Here is a 22,263-nt window from a genome sequence, read left to right on the forward strand (position 1 = left end):
CGGTTCTTTTATGAATCGCTGCCTATTTATATGTGGAAGGGGTGGCGCGATTTCTTGAATCGTATAAAACCTTGGAATTTGTTAGTGGAATTGGGGTTGGTTTATTGCCACTGTTTGTTACGTTATGAGTTATGTAATTGAATAAATGATAGTGAGATAGAAAAAATGGGTATTAAAAGCGATAATTTTATATCAATAAGTGCTGATGTAAATCAACCTAATAGGTCCATAATGTCAAATAAAAAAAAATGTTGTTTAACCCACCACGTAGCCTAAAATTAATCAGGTGATAATTTATACGCTAATAATAATATCAGCCCTGTATTATATACTGTCCCACCGTTGGGCACGGGCCTCGTCTACTACTGAGAGGGATTAGGACTTAGTCCAACACGCTGGCCTAGTGCGGATTGGTAAACTTCACACACCCTCGATAATCCTATAGGGAACTTCTCAGATATGCAAGTTTCCTCAAGATGTTTTCCTTCACCATATTTATATCTTATATCTTCATTATACAATAAAATTATTATAATAACATCTATTGTCTGGGTAGTAAAGTGCAATTAATTCGAAATATTTCGCCCCTGACGATAGTTGAAAATCATGTACACGTTAATTAGGCCATCAAGAATTAATTGTAAACGAATATTAGTGCATATCCGTGCCATACACAAGTCCCAAAGCTGTCTGGCGGACAAGGCCGGAAATTGGCTAGAGTCGGCTTGGCAGGCAGCACGCGACACCACAACACTTCTTCCTATATCGCGAAATTGGATTACTAATTAAATGTATTTACATCGGAACCTTTTTAATCGAAACTACAATGTAATGCGGTAAAAAAAATGTTAAAATATCGATAACGGAATTATTTTGATGTTCTTTCCTATGATCTTAGCTTCTTTAGATCGGGTGAATTTGATATTGAAAGTTTCTAGTATCAGGTCAGGGACCTTATTCGGTCTACAGGGGTATATCTGTCTTTTTGCAATTATAGGCTTTCTTATCGAAAGATAAATAGGGGATTTTTGACTCTCTTACTTATACGGGTATCGAAGGTTACCCTTCGAATAAAACGCCCATAATTGCACAAAGACGGATATATCCCCGTAGAGTCCGATATAGGGCCCTTGAACCAACAAAGATATCGAAATGACTTGGCTATTTATTGATTACATCTGAATAAAACAGATAAAAATCACCATTAGTTTAAATCAATGTGTATTTTCAAAGTAAAAATAGTATCAAAATTATACTGATTTTCGGATTTTGTCACGAACTTTTATATTACAATTTTCTCCCCACGTTTCAAAGTTTTATTTTGATGTCCAACGCGAAACATAAAATCGTTAATAATGCAGATCTGAACATAAGAAATCGTCAAGAATAAATAGTATAACAAATAATATCAAAACTGGTTCTTAACTTTTACTTACACCACACCGTCTTAAATACACCGTAAAACATAATATTTGTTTGAATAGAACATGACTAGCTGCGTAGACTATAGACATAAAGTACTCGGTCCACTGACGAGATGAAAAGCGTCCATTTCCATTATTAGCTGCCGTTTTAAAACATATTTTCGTATAAAGCAAATGACATGAAAGGATCAATCCGCTAAGTAGCTCTTTTAAGGGTCCGTCAAAAGGGTCAATCGCGCGATGGATTCGCTACCTATTAATTCATCATCTTTTGATCTTATTATTTGCTAAATTACAAGGCAGTTTTTCATAGATGTTTCTTATAAATTAATTTTGAGTAAATATTGTTGAGTGTTTTATAAAGAAGGAAGTGATGGTCTGGTTTTCGATGATGGTATTAAAATGTTTTGATATATTTTTCTAAATTTTTGAAGTTTTAATATTGTTATTATAGAATGCTAAAAAATATTATTGACTTATGAACTTCTTTCATAATAAATTACAATTTGCAAAATCCGAAGTATAACGCTTACTAAACGTCATTTCTACAAAGCATTTTTTGTGATTAAAAAAATCTCTCACGAATCGGTCTGTCCTATAGTAAAAATATCCTACACAATACATCTTAATGAGCACTCGATAAGGAAAAACCAGATGAATTTCCTCGTAAATTTTATATAACACATTGTATGACATTATATTCATGCAAAAACCTCTTATAAAAACAGTAAAACATAATGGCAACATTATTATTAACAATTAAAAAAGCCTAATTGCTGTTTCGTTAACAAAGACTCTCATAAAACTTTGTTGACTGATTAAAAATTTTTAACGAGTCGGGCAATTATACCCCTTGGACCGTTTTATTGAGACCTTCCTTCTCGCTCCTTGAAAGTGCGGAACAAAAGTGGGGAGTAATGAAAAAGGCAGGGCTCAAGTTACACTGGCCGTGTGTTTCGCGTCATGAACTCAAAATTGTGGGCGTGGTTGAAATGCACAAAAAGCGTAAGGATCAAAGTTTTGAGTGCCTTTTTATTTTTAAAGTCCACTCAACAATGTTCGGACTTATTACTTACAGGACAAATGTAAAACTTAAGACCGTAATGGCAATTTAATGCTTGTTCATAAATGACTCAGATTTTTAAACATATTTTTTAAAGGTTCATGCAAGAATGGTATGTGAAGGTATGTATTTGTTTCTAATGCACACACAGTAACATTGCCGTCTCCACTTCACCGGTTACTTTACCATTCCTGGAAAAAAAAATTAACAATAAAAATATTAAGTACTAGCTTTTGCTCGCGGCTTCGCCCGCGTGAAGGTGTTTTCCAGGATAAAATTCCACTGTTTGATAAAAGTCTTGCTACATATTTTCCCGGTACTTATAGGTTCAAACTAATTTTATCCCCAATCTATAATTTCAGTTCAATCTGTCGAAAATCTAAGAACATTTATACAAACTTTCATCCCCTATTTTATCCCCTTAAGGGTAGAATTTATCAAAATCCTTTCTTAGGGGATGCCTACGTCATAGTAGCTTTATTCATGTAAAGTCTTAGCCCGATCCGTCCAATGGTTTGGGCTGTTCCTTGATATATCACTGTCAGTCACCTTTGAGTTATATATTATATTAACAACTGAAGTTAGCTAAAATTGAGTTTCTCGAAGCCGACCACTATTTATGTACTATGTATTTTGAGACTATGCAATTTTGTCGCGTTCGCGATTCACTTTCACTTTTGTTGAGTTTCAGAACGCGATATTAGATCCTCCAACGCGCACGCGAATTTGAACTTTATGCAGCGGTAATAAATTACAAATTGACTCTCCATTTTATTTAGAAAACGTTTGTATGGGAAATAGAAAAATGCTGTTTTGAGGATTTTCCCGGCAATTATTCGAATTTTTCTCACCTTTTAAATCTTCCCTAGACCTCCACGAATAATTCAAGACCAAGATAAGATAAATCCGTTCAGCCGTTCTCGAGTTTTAGCGAGACTAACGAACAGCAATTCATTTTTATATATATAGATAAACATGTGTTTTTTTGTTTCACCTTATTTTTAACTGTGATGTAACTATGATATATTATGTAGAAAAAAATTACCACAAATATACTAATCTGGTAAGTTATTATTTATTAAGGCATCGTAAGATTTTTAATAGTTATTTTTCATTTAACGCGTTATTCAAATGTGAGAATAATGATAAGGAACAAAAAGTTTTACTGTTTACAACACGACTGCAAAAAGCAAGCTATTGTTTTTCGTTTGTTAATTAAAATAAATCCTATGATTTTTTATGCGATTATTCGTACGTTTTTTAATTATAAAATTATTGGATTGTTGCCTAAATAAGCCTTTAACATGGGCTAAAGAAATCTACTGCCTAATCGTAAGCCTTTCCTAAAGGTTTTCAGGCTTGAAAATTAGTTGAAATCTTTTATAAAATTTAGTTAGTTTCTTATGTACAAGTACTTAATTACTTATTAATTACAATTAACTCTAAATAAAGTAAATAGTTGTTCAATCCCGTTGTGGAATCCTAGTGGACTTAATGATATATTATGGTGAATAGAGAGTGGGGACTGAGCTAATATTATTTGTGTGGAGATACCCTTATTAAAAGTCTGTTTAACAAGGTTTTTATATAAATAGGAAAGTAAAACTGAATACAAAAAGCAAAAAGCCAACATCACGCGGTGTTCCCAGGCGGTCACCCATCCAAGTACTGACCGCGCCCGACGTTGCTTAACTTCGGTGATCGGACGAGAACCGGTATATTCAACGTGGTATGGACGTTGGCGACACCCTCACCATACAGACGGGTCTGCACGCGCACCGCACACCGCGCACCGCGCACCATCATGTAATATTATATGTACGCACTACGAGTACAACCACACCTATACACATACACAAACCGACTTACACTAACCAAATGCAAAAATATATACATATACACATATACAACAAACAAAACAAAACAAAACAAAAGCCAACATCACGCGGTGTTCCCAGGCGGTCACCCATCCAAGTACTGACCGCGCCCGACGTTGCTTAACTTCGGTGATCGGACGAGAACCGGTATATTCAACGTGGTATGGACGTTGGCGACACCCTCACCATACAGACGGGTCTGCACGCGCACCGCACACCGCGCACCGCGCACCATCATGTAATATTATATGTACGCACTACGAGTACAACGAGACCTATACATATAAATATTATACAATACTGCATACAGATACACAAACCGACTGAGGAAAATAATAAAAAAAAAAAACGCATCTATTATTATAATAAAGTAAGTCTATTTTTATATCATCTTATATTTAAAAAAAAATCTCCTAAAATTAGGACGGCTCTTTTTGAATCGACTTGCTTGCTCAAAGATTGTAATGATCATGGACCGAAACACTCGTAGCGAAAAGTGAATGTCCTATTTATACCTCTGCCTAACCCTTTCGGGGATAAAAGGGTAACATGATTTTTGTTAAAAATACAAATTACCAAGTCCGGCGGTTGTCATTGTAAAATCTGTATAAATACATATTAGTTGCCACATGTATGTGAGCGTCACTTAAGATCGGCTCGATCGGCTTGACTGATTCCTTTTCGTTGAGTTCCAAAAACCTGCCATAGTGGCCCATATATGTGTCGCGTTCCGGGATCAGCATGTATATATCCAGTTCCAACAAGCCGGCATAATTATGTCGACTGTCGAGGGGTAATCATCAGTCGACAATCTGATGGACCCCACTCCACTTACCGTCAGATACAGTGGGTCACTTTGCCTGCGCGCATAAAAAAACAAGAGGAGAAATATTCATATATATTTGTATTCGCCCGGATAGCGGCCAATACACAAGGTGTTAAAACCCGCCATAGTGGCCCGCGTAAGTGTGTCGCGTTCAGGGATCAGCCTGTATATATCCGGTTTCAATAATTTCTCGTCACTTATATTCTATCTGAACCCCACTTCACTTACCATCAGGCAAAGTGGAGTGACTTTGCCGTGTATAAAAAAAATACAAACGAATCCATCACACTTTTCGCTTGAAAATCGATGTAATAATTTACACTAATTAATGTGCACTTTCCTTATTATTTTCCGTATGTCGATCGTAACAGTAACACACATTACTCAATCTTTAGGAAGAGCTGTAAATCAAAGCGGCATGTTGCACGACATTCTGGTGTCACGCAATGTTTACCTACTGGCTGACTTGTCTACATGATTTGTTGACGTAATTAATTGTTGTTAATTGGGGCGAGGTAGATGGCGCCACTTGTACGATTTTTGTATATTGTCTTGGAATTTTTAGGTCTCACACTTAGTGAATGCAGAATCTTTTTTTTTTTATACGAGCACTATAATTGGAGTCGGGTCCAATATACTCTCGACTGACGAGAGATGATTACCCCTCGACAGTTGATACAATTATGCCGGCCTGTTAGACCCGGATGTATACAGGCTGATCCCGGAACGCAACACTTACTTGGCCCACTATGACGGGTTTTAACACCTCGCGTACGGTGGTCATTAAACGGACGGATATAAAATATATCCTACCACCAACAACTTATGAAACATAAATATATCTCACTATGAATGTGGTCATGATTATGTCTAAGTGGTAACGCTGTAGACAGCCTACAACACGAGCTGGTTAACTTAGGGTACTGCCTTGCATTATAGAAAAACAATATGAAACGACAGCTTGCTGTTGTGTTTCGTATGATGAGTTTTCCTGGGACGAAAACATACCGTCTCTCCTAATTCCTATTTCTCTCATTTAACGTAGTTAGTAGAGGTCATGTTATGTTAGGCACCCCAGATTATAATTTCTCGAATTTCACATCTTGTATACAATGTTTGCTATCCAGGCTGATACAAATATCGTTCCACCAGCCAATTTATTACATCTCCCGCATTTCCATTTTCAGGCGTACGCTAATGAATATCATCATACCATAGGTAGGTATATGAGGTATCTTGTTATAAAGCAAATCTTTAAATACACCTTTACGCCTTTAAAACACACAATAATAATAGAATGGTCGTGAAATATCCAATTATCATTATTTAGCTGGCACTTGTTTGCGACGCGAGGGTGCGCGCCGGCGCGTGCGCACCGACCGGATTTGTCACGCTCCGTGACAAGTGATGGAAAAAATCCACCGAGTAGGGCTGTCACTCAGTGTTTATTAAAAGTATAAAGAAGCAACTAGTGTTATTTGGTATATTTTTTTATCCCGCACAGCTAACGTCTTTTATCTCTGAAGGGGTAAGCGGAGGCGCTACTTTCCCCTTCAGAGAACTAACTGGTGCACCCACTTTTCGCCGCATATATCCAGCCCCATGAGGTCATAGGGGGCGAGCCTAGCTTTTATCATCTGCTTTTGTAATCTGTGCTGGTTTAGAGGCACCCTTTCTTATTCTGTAGTTCATTTAACTTTTCTTAAAACTATTGGTCGTGTTTGTCGACTGTATATTATATTTCTATAGATAGGATGCATATTTTCAAGACATAGACCATCTGAAATGAGAATGTCAGTATCAACATACGACATCTAAGGCGGATTAAGGTTCGATCCAATGAGCAATGAAGCTCAACATAACGCTTCTTTACAATTCCCATGATCCTTAAAAGAGTGAATTCATTTTATAATTTCAAACCATTATCCCATTATAATGGTAAGCGTCAACCATAGCGGACCTGTTACGTGTGCAGTGGACGGACTCACCCGCCGTATAAGTAACCGTGATCTGTTAATAAATACCATTCTTCGTTCGTTGCGCGGTGCCGGCTCGCTGCGGCGAATTTTATTTTAAATAGTTGAGTAAATGAAGGGAGTTCTTATTAAATTACAATTGCGAAATTAGTACACGTACAACTGTTTTTTTTCGACGATAAAACAATACTGCAACGCTGGTGTGAAAAATAAAATACATCAGATTAAACAAATAAGTTTTTCTATTGCTTCATACATGTAACAGGGAACTAGTCCGCGTAGAGGAATTCTAACAAGTTATAGTTCAAAGGAAATTGCAAATATCTTAAAATGACGATTACTTTTATCCGATATCCTATTTTAATAAAATCAATATTCTACTCCCAATTATATTCTGTCTATCTGAGAAAAAACACATAAAAAGGAATTTAAAAAATTTATAGTTTGTATAATATCACTATTCTTGTCCCGTCCCGTTTTTACTTTCCAATGTACTACAAATGCACAGGGCTCGGCTGTTTTATTATATATTGTATAAGATAATTTATTAGTAAGATACGTCGCCAGATGTCTAATATAACGTAATTCTGAAAAAATTATCAAACGATGTTAAAACGACGCACGTTCGCTTTTATCGGTGTGCTGCTTTAGAAGCATGATTTGCAATCGGATTCCATCCGTAATGTTAAGCAATAAGAATGAATTTAACAATTTCTCCACTAGCTTATTCTTCCTCTTCTAACGTCGTATTCCTCAATATTAAGGGTCATGACCACCCTTCTGCATAATTTTCTCTCGAACGAGATTTATCTATCTGCTTCTGCCTTATTTCTCCACTGGCAGAGGCATAAAAAAATCCACACACTTATAACAATTCATCAGAAAAACATTTTTACTCGAATAAGGATCACACATTGCACACACAATCTAGACGTTAATAATAAAAATACCAACAATTCATAATTCCGAATGCATATTCGTATCAGCGAGCCGGCACGACGCGTCACAAGTGCAGTTGCATTATTCACGAGCCGGCCGGCCGCGACGGTCACACAGGCCAGCGTCGGAACACTGAAAAACACCACGCTGATTGGACTGTAACATGCAACCGACTTGCACGTAGTGAACACTGTTTAGTATTTGGGGAAAAAGTTGATATATTACACTAAATGACTTTTTTTACTTAAATAAGTTTCCAATAAATTCTTATATTGATGACTGCCACGGTGACGTAGCTGTTTAGTGGTGGTAGGTGAAATTCCGCCTGGGTAGGTTGCAATGTCTATTTCTACTGCCAAGCAGCAGTGTGTAGTCACTGTTGTGTTCCGGTTAGAAGGACATTGTAGCTCGTGTAATACCGTATATAATAAGACTTAACATCTCATGCATCAGGATGGCGAGCGGAGTGGAATACCAAACAATACTTTGTAATTCAAGGTGTTGGATGGTGTTACTACTGTTTATGGGCGGTCATATACCTTATCATCAGGCGAACGGCAAGCTCGTTTCGTCAGTTAAAGAACAAAATTATACTTTTTTTTATTCAAATGATGTTTACCATAGATTCTTATTAGCGTTGACTATTATTAGTTGGGTACAACTAATTAAACTAGGATGTTCTCATAAAGGAGACGGAGGAAGACGAGATTCCACTATTTGATACGTAACTCGTCCCTACGCTGGATGACTGCTGTGGTGACGTAGCGATTTGCACCAGACAGTGCTCTTAGATCCTGGGTTCGAATCTTAGCTAAGTGATATTGGGTTAGTCTAGAATTTGCGCACGATTTCAAGATGGGCTCGCCACCTATCATATCTTGGAATGGAAGGCACTTGGCGAAAAGTGGGTACCCTAGTTGCACCTCTGCATACATCTTCAGGATAAAGGCGTGGTGTGTGTAAAGCACTTGATGAAATAATAAATGAAAATAACAAAATACGGTGTAATTTTCTCATCAATTTTGCTCTTATGTTTAAAAATCTGTATTATCGCAACTCTATTTAAAATAGAAGTTTGAAAAGTCTTAAACTGGTCTTATGTACGAAACTACAATTTTTAACATAAACGCAAAATGTCTCTTATTTCGGAAAATTCCTTCCACCCCAGAAAGGTAAATCTTTATAAAAATAATGTGTAGTTTTAATTAATCCCCGACTCCATAATTGGTAACTAGTAACCAGTATATAGGTAATGTTATATTATATTTGGTTTTTAGTAATTTTTGAAGACGCAATATTTTTTTTAAACGTTTTTTTATAGTTTATTGTGAAAATGGTGTGTGCGTAAATGTGTTTTTGACTAAAAGTGTGATGCAGTCGCTGCAACGAATTCTTTAAGAGTAGCAGTAGTAGTGTTAGGTTAAATTAAAATTACTGTTTATTTATATTTATTTTGTTCGAAACTTACACTTTTTTATTTTACATCTACGGTTTGAGTAACTTATAGTAAAGTGTTATTTTATGTGGTTTCGGTTAATAACACTATGTCAAAATGACCGTGTATACCACTTATTTTGATTGTTTTTTTTTTCAATTTGTGAATTAAAATTTCGACCATTCGTTTCCATCTCAACTAAGCATATGGGGACGTGACCTTACCAAATCAACACTCAACAACTCTCGCGTACCACCTAACCACTGCAACAATAACATACGAACAATATTGAAAAACTTATCTGCACCGAAATCGAAAAACAAGTAGACGGTAACATGGCCGGTGCCAAATAAAAGCTCTTTCCAACAATACGCGGAACGGTGTCCACTCAACGTTAAAGAACGTTCGCAATTCATAAAAAAAAACACGTGCCAAAAAATATTTTATAACTCAGTAAATTTTGCTTTGGTGATATATAATTTTACAACGCAACATACACTCACCGAAACACCATCAACCCTTATTCCGATGAAATAAAAATGATAGTCGAGAGAGATCACGTTTGGCACAGGAAAATATACCGTGGCATCGTCGTAAAAGGCTTTGACAGTTCGCAGTAAGGTCGACGAAACGGTAGGATGGACAATTTCGATAAAGCTAAGATATTGGGAATCATTTTTGTCAAATGTCAACTTCTGTGGTCGCGGACGTTTAAGTTTTTGCACGTTTTTTTGCTCCAATTAAAGTCACGCTAGTTTACCCCTGGTTGAGTTTCGTCAAGGACTCCAAACCTGATCGGTGGCAAGTGTTGCGGCTTGAGGTTGCTACTCGCTTTTTTAATGGACCCTTGGTGGCCCGATGGCATTTACAACTTAATTGGACTGGCTGCTGATTAAATGAGGTGATTGAATTCATAAGTGGGTATAGGTTTGACTTTCTTTCTTTTAGGAAATGTTGAGTGTCAGGCCGGAGTGTGGAAGTATGCTAGATTAATGCCAATAGGTTTGCAGCAGTTATCACATATTACCAAGTTTATAGCTTGCGATATTATATCCTTGACAATTAAGGACTGATGCTACATTTTAATTTGTATAACTATGTCACTTCTCTAGCAAAAGGCTGAGCACTGTTGCCAAAAACGTCAGACCGTATTTGGACTTCACAGACCTCACACAGGACGGAAACTACCCACCTTTTATAGAAAGGAATGATTGCAAAAGTAGTGATTTCTGAGCTTCCGGAAATATATCTGAATACATAGCACGTAGCGAGAAAGTTGTTACTTGATGTTCGTTTTGGTGAGACAATGCTATTATTTTAGTTGTATCGTCATACATTTGTTATGCTAAATTAGTTTTGGTATGGTACCTAAGTATTGGATGCTTAAATTGAAAAAATAGTGAACTTCTCCTGTATACCTTTATCAGTAATTTTATAATTTTATTTATTGGTATACATCTCATCAAGTTCGTTCCGAATCCCAATTGTTTTTTTTTTCTATATTTGAAATACATCGTCTAACCAGCCAGCAACTTAAACAGAGTAAATGGATTCAAACTAATTATTCCTACTTGCATGTATGAAGTCGTTTCAACACCATAGTCTAAGCTTCCAAATAAAAAAGAGAAGGCCTAACTACTGAGACATTTTACAACCCGCTAAAAACATACATAATCACAAAACCGTCACCAATCAACAGAAAAATGAAACACCTAATTCTAAAAGCGTCGATAAAGTTTTTGAACTTTTATTACCCGATTCGCCAGTGATGGACATCAAAGCCCTTCGAACTTTTATGACGTATGCAACTAAGGACACGGTAGGGACAAAGTAAAGAATGTTAATTGTAAGATGAGTCGCTCTTTGATACAGAATGTAAACAGGGGAGACTTTAATTCGACACGGTGTTTGCATTTTTGTGTAAAGTTTGTTAATCTGTTTTTGGAATTAGACGTGTTTTTAAAGTATTTTCCCGAGGAGTTTTATGCAAGTTTAATATTTAAATTAAATAGAACATTAGTGAAGTAACATAATATTTGTAATTTTATTTATTGTTATTTTCCATAACGTAAAATTACGCTCGTTATTTCTAGGAAAATTAAAATTTACCCGATTGGATCATTACTACCTTTTGACGAAGGCTTTATTCGGTGACCGATCTGTCATCGCCGGTGGTATTTTATACTGGCTATAATATATTAATAACATTATAAGAGATTACTTTTATTTACACACACATACACACACGCGCGGTTTTTATCTCTGGTCTTCTTTTTCACCGTGTTTTGCATGCCATGATGTGATAAGAGGTTAGCCTATCCACATGTCGGGCACAAATTCCAGACTTCGAGCTGATATTGAGTAAAAACCCGATGTCACTTTACCTCACCCGAGGATCGAACCCAAGACCTCAGCACTACAGTACCGTACAACTACGCCACCAAGGTACTCATTTACGCGTTAAAAGAACTTCACCTATTACAAAACAAGACAAATTCGTCACTCCTTGCACACCATAACAATTTCCAACAAGGATTTACGACAAAAGCAAATTAAAAACTATAAACGGCATAAGCCCTCAAGTTTAACTCGATGACAAAATAAATCGTCCTTTACGCTCGTCATAATGCATGTGTCATAACAGTTTGACGACAAAACACGTCAATGGCTTACACGTGTCGGGTTCAACGGCCGGGCTAATTCGGTACAAAGTAATGTAAGTATTAGAGGTTATTTCGGATTACGATTACAGTACTGTAGGAGCGTGGAGTTTAATTACGGACGTGTTTTTGTCTCGTGTTGATTAAAATGTTGGTGATTTGAACATGTCTGTCGTTTGGAGAATAAAAACTATATGCGGTCAGTATATTAAACAGTATAGCTATAGAACGGATATCAGGAACATTTGTGCTCCAAAAGATATTACCAATAAGTAATAAGTCGTTCTTATTTGAAATGTCCATGGGGCAAGATGTCACAACGTCCTTAGATGTTAATACAAATATAAAATACTAGCGACCCGCCCCGGCTTCGCACGGGTGCAATATTTCTCCATTATTTAATGGATGTTATTATACATTTAAACCTTCCTCTTGAATCACTCTATCTATTAAAAAAACCGCATCAAAATCCGTTGCGTAGTTTTAAAGATTTAAGCATACATACATAGGGACAGAGAAAGCGACTTTGTTTTATACTATGTAGTTATGTACAGAAAATATGATAATTACGCTTTAAAAACATGCAGATCAGATATGGATAAAATATGAAGTATTTTACATTGGTCTTTTGCTATTTCACAGTAGACTGAGTGACCATCGCATGAGCGCAAAATATTTATATGACAATCTTGCCAATGTCCGTTCTATACAATTTTAGAACTCTTTGGACGTACCTAGTTGAGAAAGTTGTAGTCATTTTAAAATCACTGGCCACATTATGTACTGAATAATTATAAAAATGCATTACCCAATTATGTCTATATAAAATAGTATTTAAATAAAAATGAATCCCTATTTCTCTTGGTCATACCATAACTTGAGAACGTCTTAACCAATTTCATGTATCTTTTTTGAAGCTTCCTAATAGGTACTTTGTAGAAGGTTATTATGGAAAAAAAATAAGAAAATTAATCGGAAAATTTCAGGAAACACAACGACTATTTTAACCGCACGTACATGTGACAATTTGCGCCTTGATGTGAATTTTAAAATATCACTTTATTTCTCAAAATTTTGACTAGAACCTAAACGAAAAGCCATAGTCCGAATTAAATATTCATAGCTAATATTAAAACGCCAATCAGGCTACTTAAAACAATCAAACATCTGGCACAAAATCTAATTCATCAACCAAATTAAAAACACACACACACCATCACGCATTTGAATCCCCGAAGGGGTATGCAGAGGTGCAACCAGGGCACCCACTTTTCGCCAAGTGTGTTCCGTCCCAGAATGTGATAGGGGGCGAGCCTATCGCCACATCGGGCACAAATTCCAGACTCCGGGCTGATACTGAGCAGAAAAACCCAATTATCACTTTGCCCGACTCGGGATTCGAACCCAGGACCTCAGAGCGCTGCCGTACCGCGCAAGCAGTACAACTACGCCACCGAGGCAGTCAAATTAAAAACAAAACATCTTTTTCAAACTCGACCCGGCAGCTGATTAAAACATAGAGAACAAAAACCTTTATAGTTAACACGTTTAAAAATAAAACATTAATCGCAGCGAAGTGTTTGTATAATATTCCCCCAAACCGCGGTGCCCTGTATAGTTTAACGATCGAGGCAATTGGTGTTTGGGTGGTCCAGTACTTGGGGTCAGCTAGCTCGTATAGTCAGTTCATAATGTTTGGGTGGCATCTCTTGGTTATGAGAATGTATATTTGGAGTTTTAAGAGGACGTTTATATGCGTTAGTTTGTAGTGGATGGTAAAAGTATAATAGATTGTATCGCGTAGGGTATTGCTTGCTCGGTACGACAGCGATGTAGGATTCCAGGTCAGGCAAATGATATATATCTGCTCAATCAGCCTGGAGTTTGGAATATGTGTGCGATTTGACTTGTCTCAACAAGTCAAGAGAAGAAACACGGCGAAAAATGGGTGCTGTGATTGCACCCTGTCTACCCCTTCGGGTGTAAAGATGTTATGTGTATTTTAAATTATATAAAGTTGCAGTAAATCAATATTGCACTAGTCATAATTCCATTTATAACACTATTTTTACTTTTATGCCACCTTCTTCGATAGAATGACTGCCTCGGTGGCGTAGTTGTATTGCATGTCCGGTACAATAGCGCTCTGAGGTCCTGGGTTCGAATCCCGGGTCGGGCAAAGTGATATTTGGGTTTTTCTGCTCAGTATCAGCCCGGAGTCTGGAATTTGTGCCCGATATGGCGATAGGCTCGCCCCCTATCACATCATGGGACGGAACATACTTGGTGAAAAGTGGGTGCCCTAGTTGCGCCTCTGCATACCCCTTCGGGGATAAAATGCGTGATGTTATGTATGTTATGTATGTCTTCGATAGATAAGATAATCTGGATATACTGGAAGAAGTCTATATTTAGCTGAAAATAGACATTCCCGTATGCCTTGATAAAGTCAATGCCACAGACTTTAACATCTGCGATTCAAATATATAAATATGAAATAGAAAGGGTCGTAAATTTTATTTGGGGAATTTCGAGTGGCTATCCGCCTGCGTCACCCGGGATAGTAGTCATCATTTATAGATAGAAGAAAAGATAGTCATTAAAATATATCGACGGTTGAAAAGCTATTTGACTTAGGCGACATTTTTACTAGGTTAAAAAAACGTAGGTTAGGAATAACTTTAACATTCATGTTGCGCTACACAATAGGATTAGGTGGCGCAACTTAATCAAAAGAAAGATTACTCCATGTTCAGGGGATCACGACCCTCAGAAATGAGGATTATGATGCGAAGAGGAAGAGGTTAAAAAGAACGTAGAAAAAAGTGCTGATTTTAAGTATGAAACTTATGCTGACTTACTAGCTGCTAGCGCTAAATATATTTTAACCATAATGCTGTCTTCCTCAACTCTTAAAAAGATGACAGTGACAACACGAAGTTTTAAATGTGTTTAACGCTAAATATGTTTAGTAAGTTGTTTTGAAAGCCAGCCTTATTGTCGCAAATAAATGGCGCCTAAATCAATTGGCCTTTCAACCATATATTTAATTGACATTCAATGAATGATAATAAAGATGTATTTGTATATTAAGTTACCAATACCTTGGCTAATAAAGAAAAGATTTTAAATACATGTAAGGAAAAATTTCTCTGAACTTCGTGTAAACCAAAGTTGATTTGTTAGGAAGTGTTTCGTAAATATTTATTTAACAAAAAGACAATACCGTGTACCAGACGTTTCATTATTTTGGGAACGGGGACAAACTTGTAAACAAAAAACACGTGTGGGATAACAAAAAATTCTAAATTTGTCACTTGTATAATGTCATGTTCACACTGCGTCAACAAACACAGTTTGAGATATATCAGTTGAGAATTAGGGATGTGGCTTCCAATAATCGATTTGTTAATCGATTTAGGAAATTCAATTTGAGCGATGTTGAATTTTAAAATTTAAATTTATTTTAATCTAAACGATTAAGTTTATGATTTTGATATTTAACAAAGAATAATTGAATACTATGCAATGTAGATCTGTTATTTTATTTTACTGGCACTAACATCGATTAATTTTATATCACTTAGCATAAATCGATTAATCGATTCAAAACCAACCAATCCAGTTTTCCTGTCCCATTTACATCACCCAGAGATACCCGAGAAAAGTCTATCAATCTTCTAATAAATACGGGAAGAAACAACACAAACTTAACTTTTCACACGAATTTAATGACGACGTAAACTAAAATATTCACATTTAGATTAAAGGAACGCATACATATATTTGTTTTCATTATTTGTGACTTTTAGTAGAAGACGAAAATGTTTACGATCCCGTTTTATAACTTATATATTTTTTCATGCCGCACGTGTTGTTATTAAATAGATGTTATGACATTATTCTAGAGGAATAGTATCATTTTCGAATATTAAAACGGCGTGATGGCCGCTATATAGTTTTTGGACGTTTGTCAGAGGGAACAAACGAAACGCGTAGCTTTGACAAAAAGTTAATGACGCGATAAAAAAAATAAACGAGCGCCATGTCACAGAAACTAAACAATAATAAAAGAGAAGTCGTAACTTCCACGGTTACGTCTATTATTCTCGTTTGTGCAGTTCAAGATAATATAAAATTATAGTAATCACAAACCGAAATAAGATTCGTTAATATGTATTTTATGTTTTTTTTTTTAAATAATTCTTTATGTTTTTCGACATAATTAATGTTGGTTATAATTGATGTTGGTTTCAAAGGTGAGGTATAAATTGTACTTGTTACTATGTCAATCAGTTCTTTATGTCCTAAAGTTTTGATATTATAAATGCGAAATTACACGCTTGTCGTAATTAATTATTGATCATAGTTTTGGTATTGATATCTGTTTTTTGATGTGCCGGTAGATCTTTTTAATTATTAAAGTAAATTGATTTTCTTTGTGTATTGCTGCTAAGTAATGTGCTGGCGTGTGTAACTGTGGATGAATAAGCGAAATAATTAAGTTGCCGATCAAATTCTCTATTATTATGTATATACAAATTGATTTGTGTTATTCATTTTAAATGTAGTACCAATAGTCGAACGAAAGTTCGAATCTGCATATAAAGACTTAGAATAAAAAACTATTTTCAAAATAGTTACAAGTTTAATATAATACTCTAAACTCCTAATTTAGTATGACCGCGACTTTAAGCGATAGCATTTGTTTTGATTTCTGCGTAATGATTTAACAAACTTAATAAAATCAAACAGCACGCGACGTACGACTATGACTTAAAATAATTTAAAATAAATCGTAAATAGCCAATTAACATACGACACCAAACAAAACACACCATTATTTATCAATTTTAAATTAAAAATTCCAGAAGCATCATTTCACCCTTCAAGATTCATCAGGCGCAACATTTACGATGACACGAAATTAGAATTCACTCATCAAGCAAAACGTATTTTGTCCCGAGGCAATAAAGGCACGCATAAACAGTGTATAAATTATACTGGCAGTCTACCAAACTGATGTACATTAGCCGCTCGTGAGATGGATCCAGGCGACAGATATGTAGCGGCTTCGGGCCTCCGATTACAGCGGTAATAACTTACCATGCACTTACGGGATGGACGTGGAGTGCAGGTCGTCTCAGCGATGATAGTTTTTATGTCAGAGATCTTCGTTGATTCATCGTCTATTTTCGAAATTGACGAACTGGACTTGGTACTCTTCCGGGTTGCGCTGGAAGGAAAAATAAGCTTTAATGCAGAAGCTACGAGATTCGTTTGTATTTTTGGAATGAATTTACAGTATCGGTTTATCTCAGTCCAATAAATTCATTCATGATTTGAAATACATTCAGACAATATGTTTTATAGCCCGAGAACATTAAGAGTATCAGCGTCAAAGTAGAAGCGGTTGGAGCCCTGAGAGAAACAATACTCCGGAGGATGCTCGTAAACTCGCGCCGTGTGACAGCTCACACTAGGTGCACGCCAATAACGCCCAAGCTATTTTTGTCCGGTTATACATCTACTAATTTATAGTGCTATAAAGTTTTACTTGTCACTCACGCTGGATTTATGCCCCGTCCGTCCCGAATGCGGTTTCTTCCGCTGACGAATTTCCTTGTCAACGTCCACTATAAACAACTGGAGCGTAGGCGACAGAGGCGCCCTCGCACCATTTGCACCAATCCATCTGTGACGGATGTTGCGCCGAACAAAGGATTTTGTCTTTTGACATAATGTAAACAAAGTCTAATTTCCTTGTCGTGGATTTGGGACTTTCAGTTTCTAATAACATCCTTTGAGGGGGAGGTTGATTTTGTGATTGGAACTTTATTTCTGGGTGCGTAGAATTCGAGTTTGGTTGTTGGTGGTACAGTAAATGGAACTCTGTCGGAGGTAGATGAGGTAAATCGCACAGGCGGCGCCGACGACGTCGTCGGGACGCCACCGCTCGTACAAACAACCGTCGAAGCGTATCGAGGAAGGATGCTTAACACTTGCACCTCTAATTATATCCACGGAACGCGTTGGAGCAACAAATACGTTTTTCTGGACGAGAATCGAGGCTGGGTTAAAACATCATGTTCTGATTTCTAAAATTATGGAATGTGATACAGATTTAAATGGAATTTACGTAGGTATGCATAGTAAAGATATCTACAGCCGGGTTATAAAACGACGATACAAATGTTAAAATACTTAATCCTACTTGTATATATATTGCTAACGTAATATTCATAAAGAAACCATTATGGGTCAACTTTATTTTTTTTTTTTTGATATAAAGACGAAGGGCAGCAATGACTAATGCTAATACTGCTAAAGATTTTGACTATTAAGTGCTAATACTGCTGAAGATTTACCCTTCCTTACAAAAACTGACCTTCAAGGGCTAAAAAGCTTCAACATAACTAACATTATATTTGGAGTTATCTGTATAATGTATAAGGTACGTTCCAGCCTTCAAATCCAAAGAATTAAAAAAGAATGCATTTCTCCCAACAATTCTTTAAGTCACTTCAATTAAACCCGGCAAATAAACAAAACATCGCATCACAAAACCCATAACAATTTCCTGAAACCCCGTAACAACCGAAATACAAAGAGCGATCAAAAGTGTCTCTGGGAAAAAAGTTTGGCTGTTTAAAAAACTGTGCCGGTGTAAAAGTTTCCCAGAAGGGGAACGGGGACAGGTCTGTTTACGTTGGGAATAACACAGATGTCACTCGAAGCGTTGACGCGTCTTCTAAGTGATTTAAAATAGATCAAGGATTTTATGGCGAAGACGACAAATTGCGGGTTTGATAGAAATAGCAACAGTAAATGTTTATCGATTATAAAAATATATGTATTCTCTCAAACCCTAAGTAGCGAAGAAGTTGTAGACGCTAATAAAAAGCTTTAAATTTTCCAAACAAAAAATAGTGGTGACAAGTTTTAACTCGACTTATTATCTATCACTAACATTTAGACCACGAAATAAAAAAAAATACAAATAGTCGCATCAAAATTTCCTCTCTCGATAAACAAGACTAAGATCTTACCATGCAATCTCTTATTCTTTATTTAAATTTGTAAGCTAAAACCTAACCAGCGGAACTAGATCTAAAAACAACACAAATCCCTTTCCCACATAAATTAGAACCAACATACCGTCGCTAATTTGTCTTGTGTAAAACAAACACGCCACATCAAACGTTCCGTTTAATTCCAGCGGGGACACGAGTGATTTCATTGACAAAATCCATTAATGCCCGCGTCGTATCGTCGACAATTAGTAAACAAATGAGTCGAGTGACAGATCGGATTGTTGGCACGTTGACAACCGAGACTGTGGTTGGGGACACGTTAAGGCACATACAGTGCCACTTTATATGGTTAATTAATAAGTGGGAATTTATATTAATGAAAAAAAAATACAGTACAGTAAACCATTGTCAAGTAACCCCGATTTCGATAAGTTTATAGGTAAATTTTGAATTAACAATAAAAAAGTTAATAATTATGATCATAAACGTCACCCAGTAGAAAAGGGACATGAATTCGAGAAAGATAACGAACTATCGCCAATAGGATCGATAATAAAAGAGATGTAATCGTAATAGAAATCTTCGTATCAGCTAGTTTTGCATTTTATGAATGAATCTATTACACGAGAAGCAATTTTACGATGCGGTTTATGTAATTTGGCACTGATCATTCATAAATGCATGCCCACGTTCTAAAAACAAACAAAGTTATGTGAAACGAAGATAATTCATGTCCGAAACGTTTGTTAGCATTTGATGTATTGGTTTGAAGTGTCAATTAAATGTTTAATTTATGATTTGCTGCTGTGTGGTCAGGTTTGGAATTCATGGTTAGAACAGGAATAATTAAACTATTTAAGATTTTTATTAAAATACCTACATGCAACAAGACAGACCTAGAACAGCCGACTAACTAACGAAATACCGACCGAATAGTTTTGTCATAAAATAAATAAAAATTAAAGAAAATCAAATATGAAAAACGATAATCTAATTCACCTTCCCGAAATCGAACACCAATTAACGGTACCCTATTAAGATTTTTCTTCGTGTTACTCTTATGATTTTTTTTAAATCATATTATAGGTAGGGGGCCGTTCAAATGTTACGTAACGCAATTTTTGAAGTTTTTAGCCCCCCACCCCCTGTATAACACGCCGTAACGTTTTCCCGTACGCCCCCGCCCTCCCCTCCAAAAGTTACGTAACTCTAAAGTGTCATTTTTTTCTATTATTCACAATTATGTCACGCAAAGTAACATAAAGTCGCTAAAATACCTTTGTTATTGTTTTAAAATAAAAAAAACTAATGTTACATAACGCGTTTTACGAACACCCCTCCCTGTAACGCATCGTAACGTTTTACGAGACTCCCCCTCCAAATTACGTTACGTAATATTTGAACGGCCCCTAGGTAAAAATGCTCAAAATTTAATCAACTTTTTAACAGAATGAAGGTTGCTTCCATGATCGCATCGCCTTAACAGCACGGGCCCATCGTTCTGGCGGTGACAGGCCCGGCGCGAACATGTGTCGCGCACTAAAAACATCACGATAAATCCATTCGTCCACCGTTTACAACTATCTATTTTGGATTAATGACAAACTGGACTGAACACAATGCCGGCTTGACGCATGCGCACCCGGTCTTGTTCAACGGTGATTTATATTTTATGTGTATTTTTTTGAGTTATGATTTATATAACTACCTTTTATTGTATATTTTGCTGGTGGTAGGATATATTTTATATTCGCATATCACCGTACACAAGGTGTTAAAACTCGCCATTGTTGTCCCCGTTAGTATGTCGCGTTCTGTGAATTTCCTGTTTCAACAGACCGGCATAATAGTTTCGGCTGTCGAAGAGTAATCATCTTTCGTCATTCGATTCTATTGAACCCTACTCCACTTACCATCAAGTAAAAGAGGGAACATTTTGCCATGGCCGTAAAAAAAAAATATTATGACAAATTTGAATTTACTACTAAAATAATTTTCAAACCTTCCTTCATAATTCCCAAAAACTTTTCATATCAAACAAAATGTGATTCCTTTATGGTGCCCGTTTTCTGCATCTGCAAAGTAAACATTACAGTATTCCAATAATGTTATTAATTAACCCGTAAATGCTGGTTGGGAGCACTACGGCAAATTTTTTATTTTATATGGTTGTAATCATTAGCCAAATTTAACTTTTACTTTTATTTTCCTTTATCTAATCAGTCAACGATGCCACTAGCAGATGACCTCCTTGCCAGCTAAGACCTGCTAAATGTGAACGAATGAATGACATTTCAACATTCATCTCAAATGTTTACAACTATCTATTTCGGATTAACGACAAACTCTGATCTGAAGACAATCCGTTAACACGCGCCCGTTTCTTGTTACTTTGATTTATTTTGTCGGGTTTCATGTGAATTAATGATTTTTGTAAATGTATAAATTAACAAGACATTTGTTTTACAAGGTTTTTTAAAGTTTATTCGTGCAGTGTTAGCCGTGTTTTGAAATATAATTATAGGTTCAGTGGTTGCTAGAGGGTTTTGTGACTGGTGAGATATTAGATTTGATTCTCAGTAAATTCCAAATTAATACGATAAGGTTTAATTAAAATGTATGTACACTTGAGATATTTTTTTCTAAATGACCTATGACGATGGCATTTAAATTTCATTGAAGGTTGTAACTTTTCGCTATTTTGTTAATATTTAAAACACAAGACTGTTTTTATTTTAAACTATAATAAATTTTACAAGACTGAGATCAATATTGAACACTCAATTCTATGTAAGGAATAAACGATTAAAAAAATAAATACTGTGTGTTAATTTTGTTTACATTAAATCTAATTAAGTAATTCCGTTCCCACAGATACACACCCACACGTATTGACACTTCAATGCTGAATACATTACACGTTATCTAGAAAAGATCTTAATAAATTTGAACCTTAATACATCTCATTAAGGCTATACAAATATTTGAATCAATACATCTTTAACCCACAATTACTCCTTAATTAACTT

General features: G+C 36.0%; 2 non-coding genes across 2 annotated transcripts; both read right to left on the reverse strand.

The window, feature by feature from the left end:
- Nucleotides 1–4,111: 4,111 nt before the first annotated feature.
- Nucleotides 4,112–4,230, reverse strand: LOC119188742. The gene has a single exon (XR_005112068.1). It is a non-coding gene; the product is annotated as a 5S ribosomal RNA (ribosomal RNA).
- Nucleotides 4,231–4,420: 190 nt separating this feature from the next.
- LOC115445386 lies at nucleotides 4,421–4,539 on the reverse strand. The gene has a single exon (XR_003938817.2). It is a non-coding gene; the product is annotated as a 5S ribosomal RNA (ribosomal RNA).
- Nucleotides 4,540–22,263: the final 17,724 nt, after the last annotated feature.

The sequence above is a fragment of the Manduca sexta genome, chromosome 8, assembly GCF_014839805.1.
Source record: "Manduca sexta isolate Smith_Timp_Sample1 chromosome 8, JHU_Msex_v1.0, whole genome shotgun sequence".
Lineage (NCBI taxonomy): Eukaryota > Metazoa > Arthropoda > Insecta > Lepidoptera > Sphingidae > Manduca > Manduca sexta.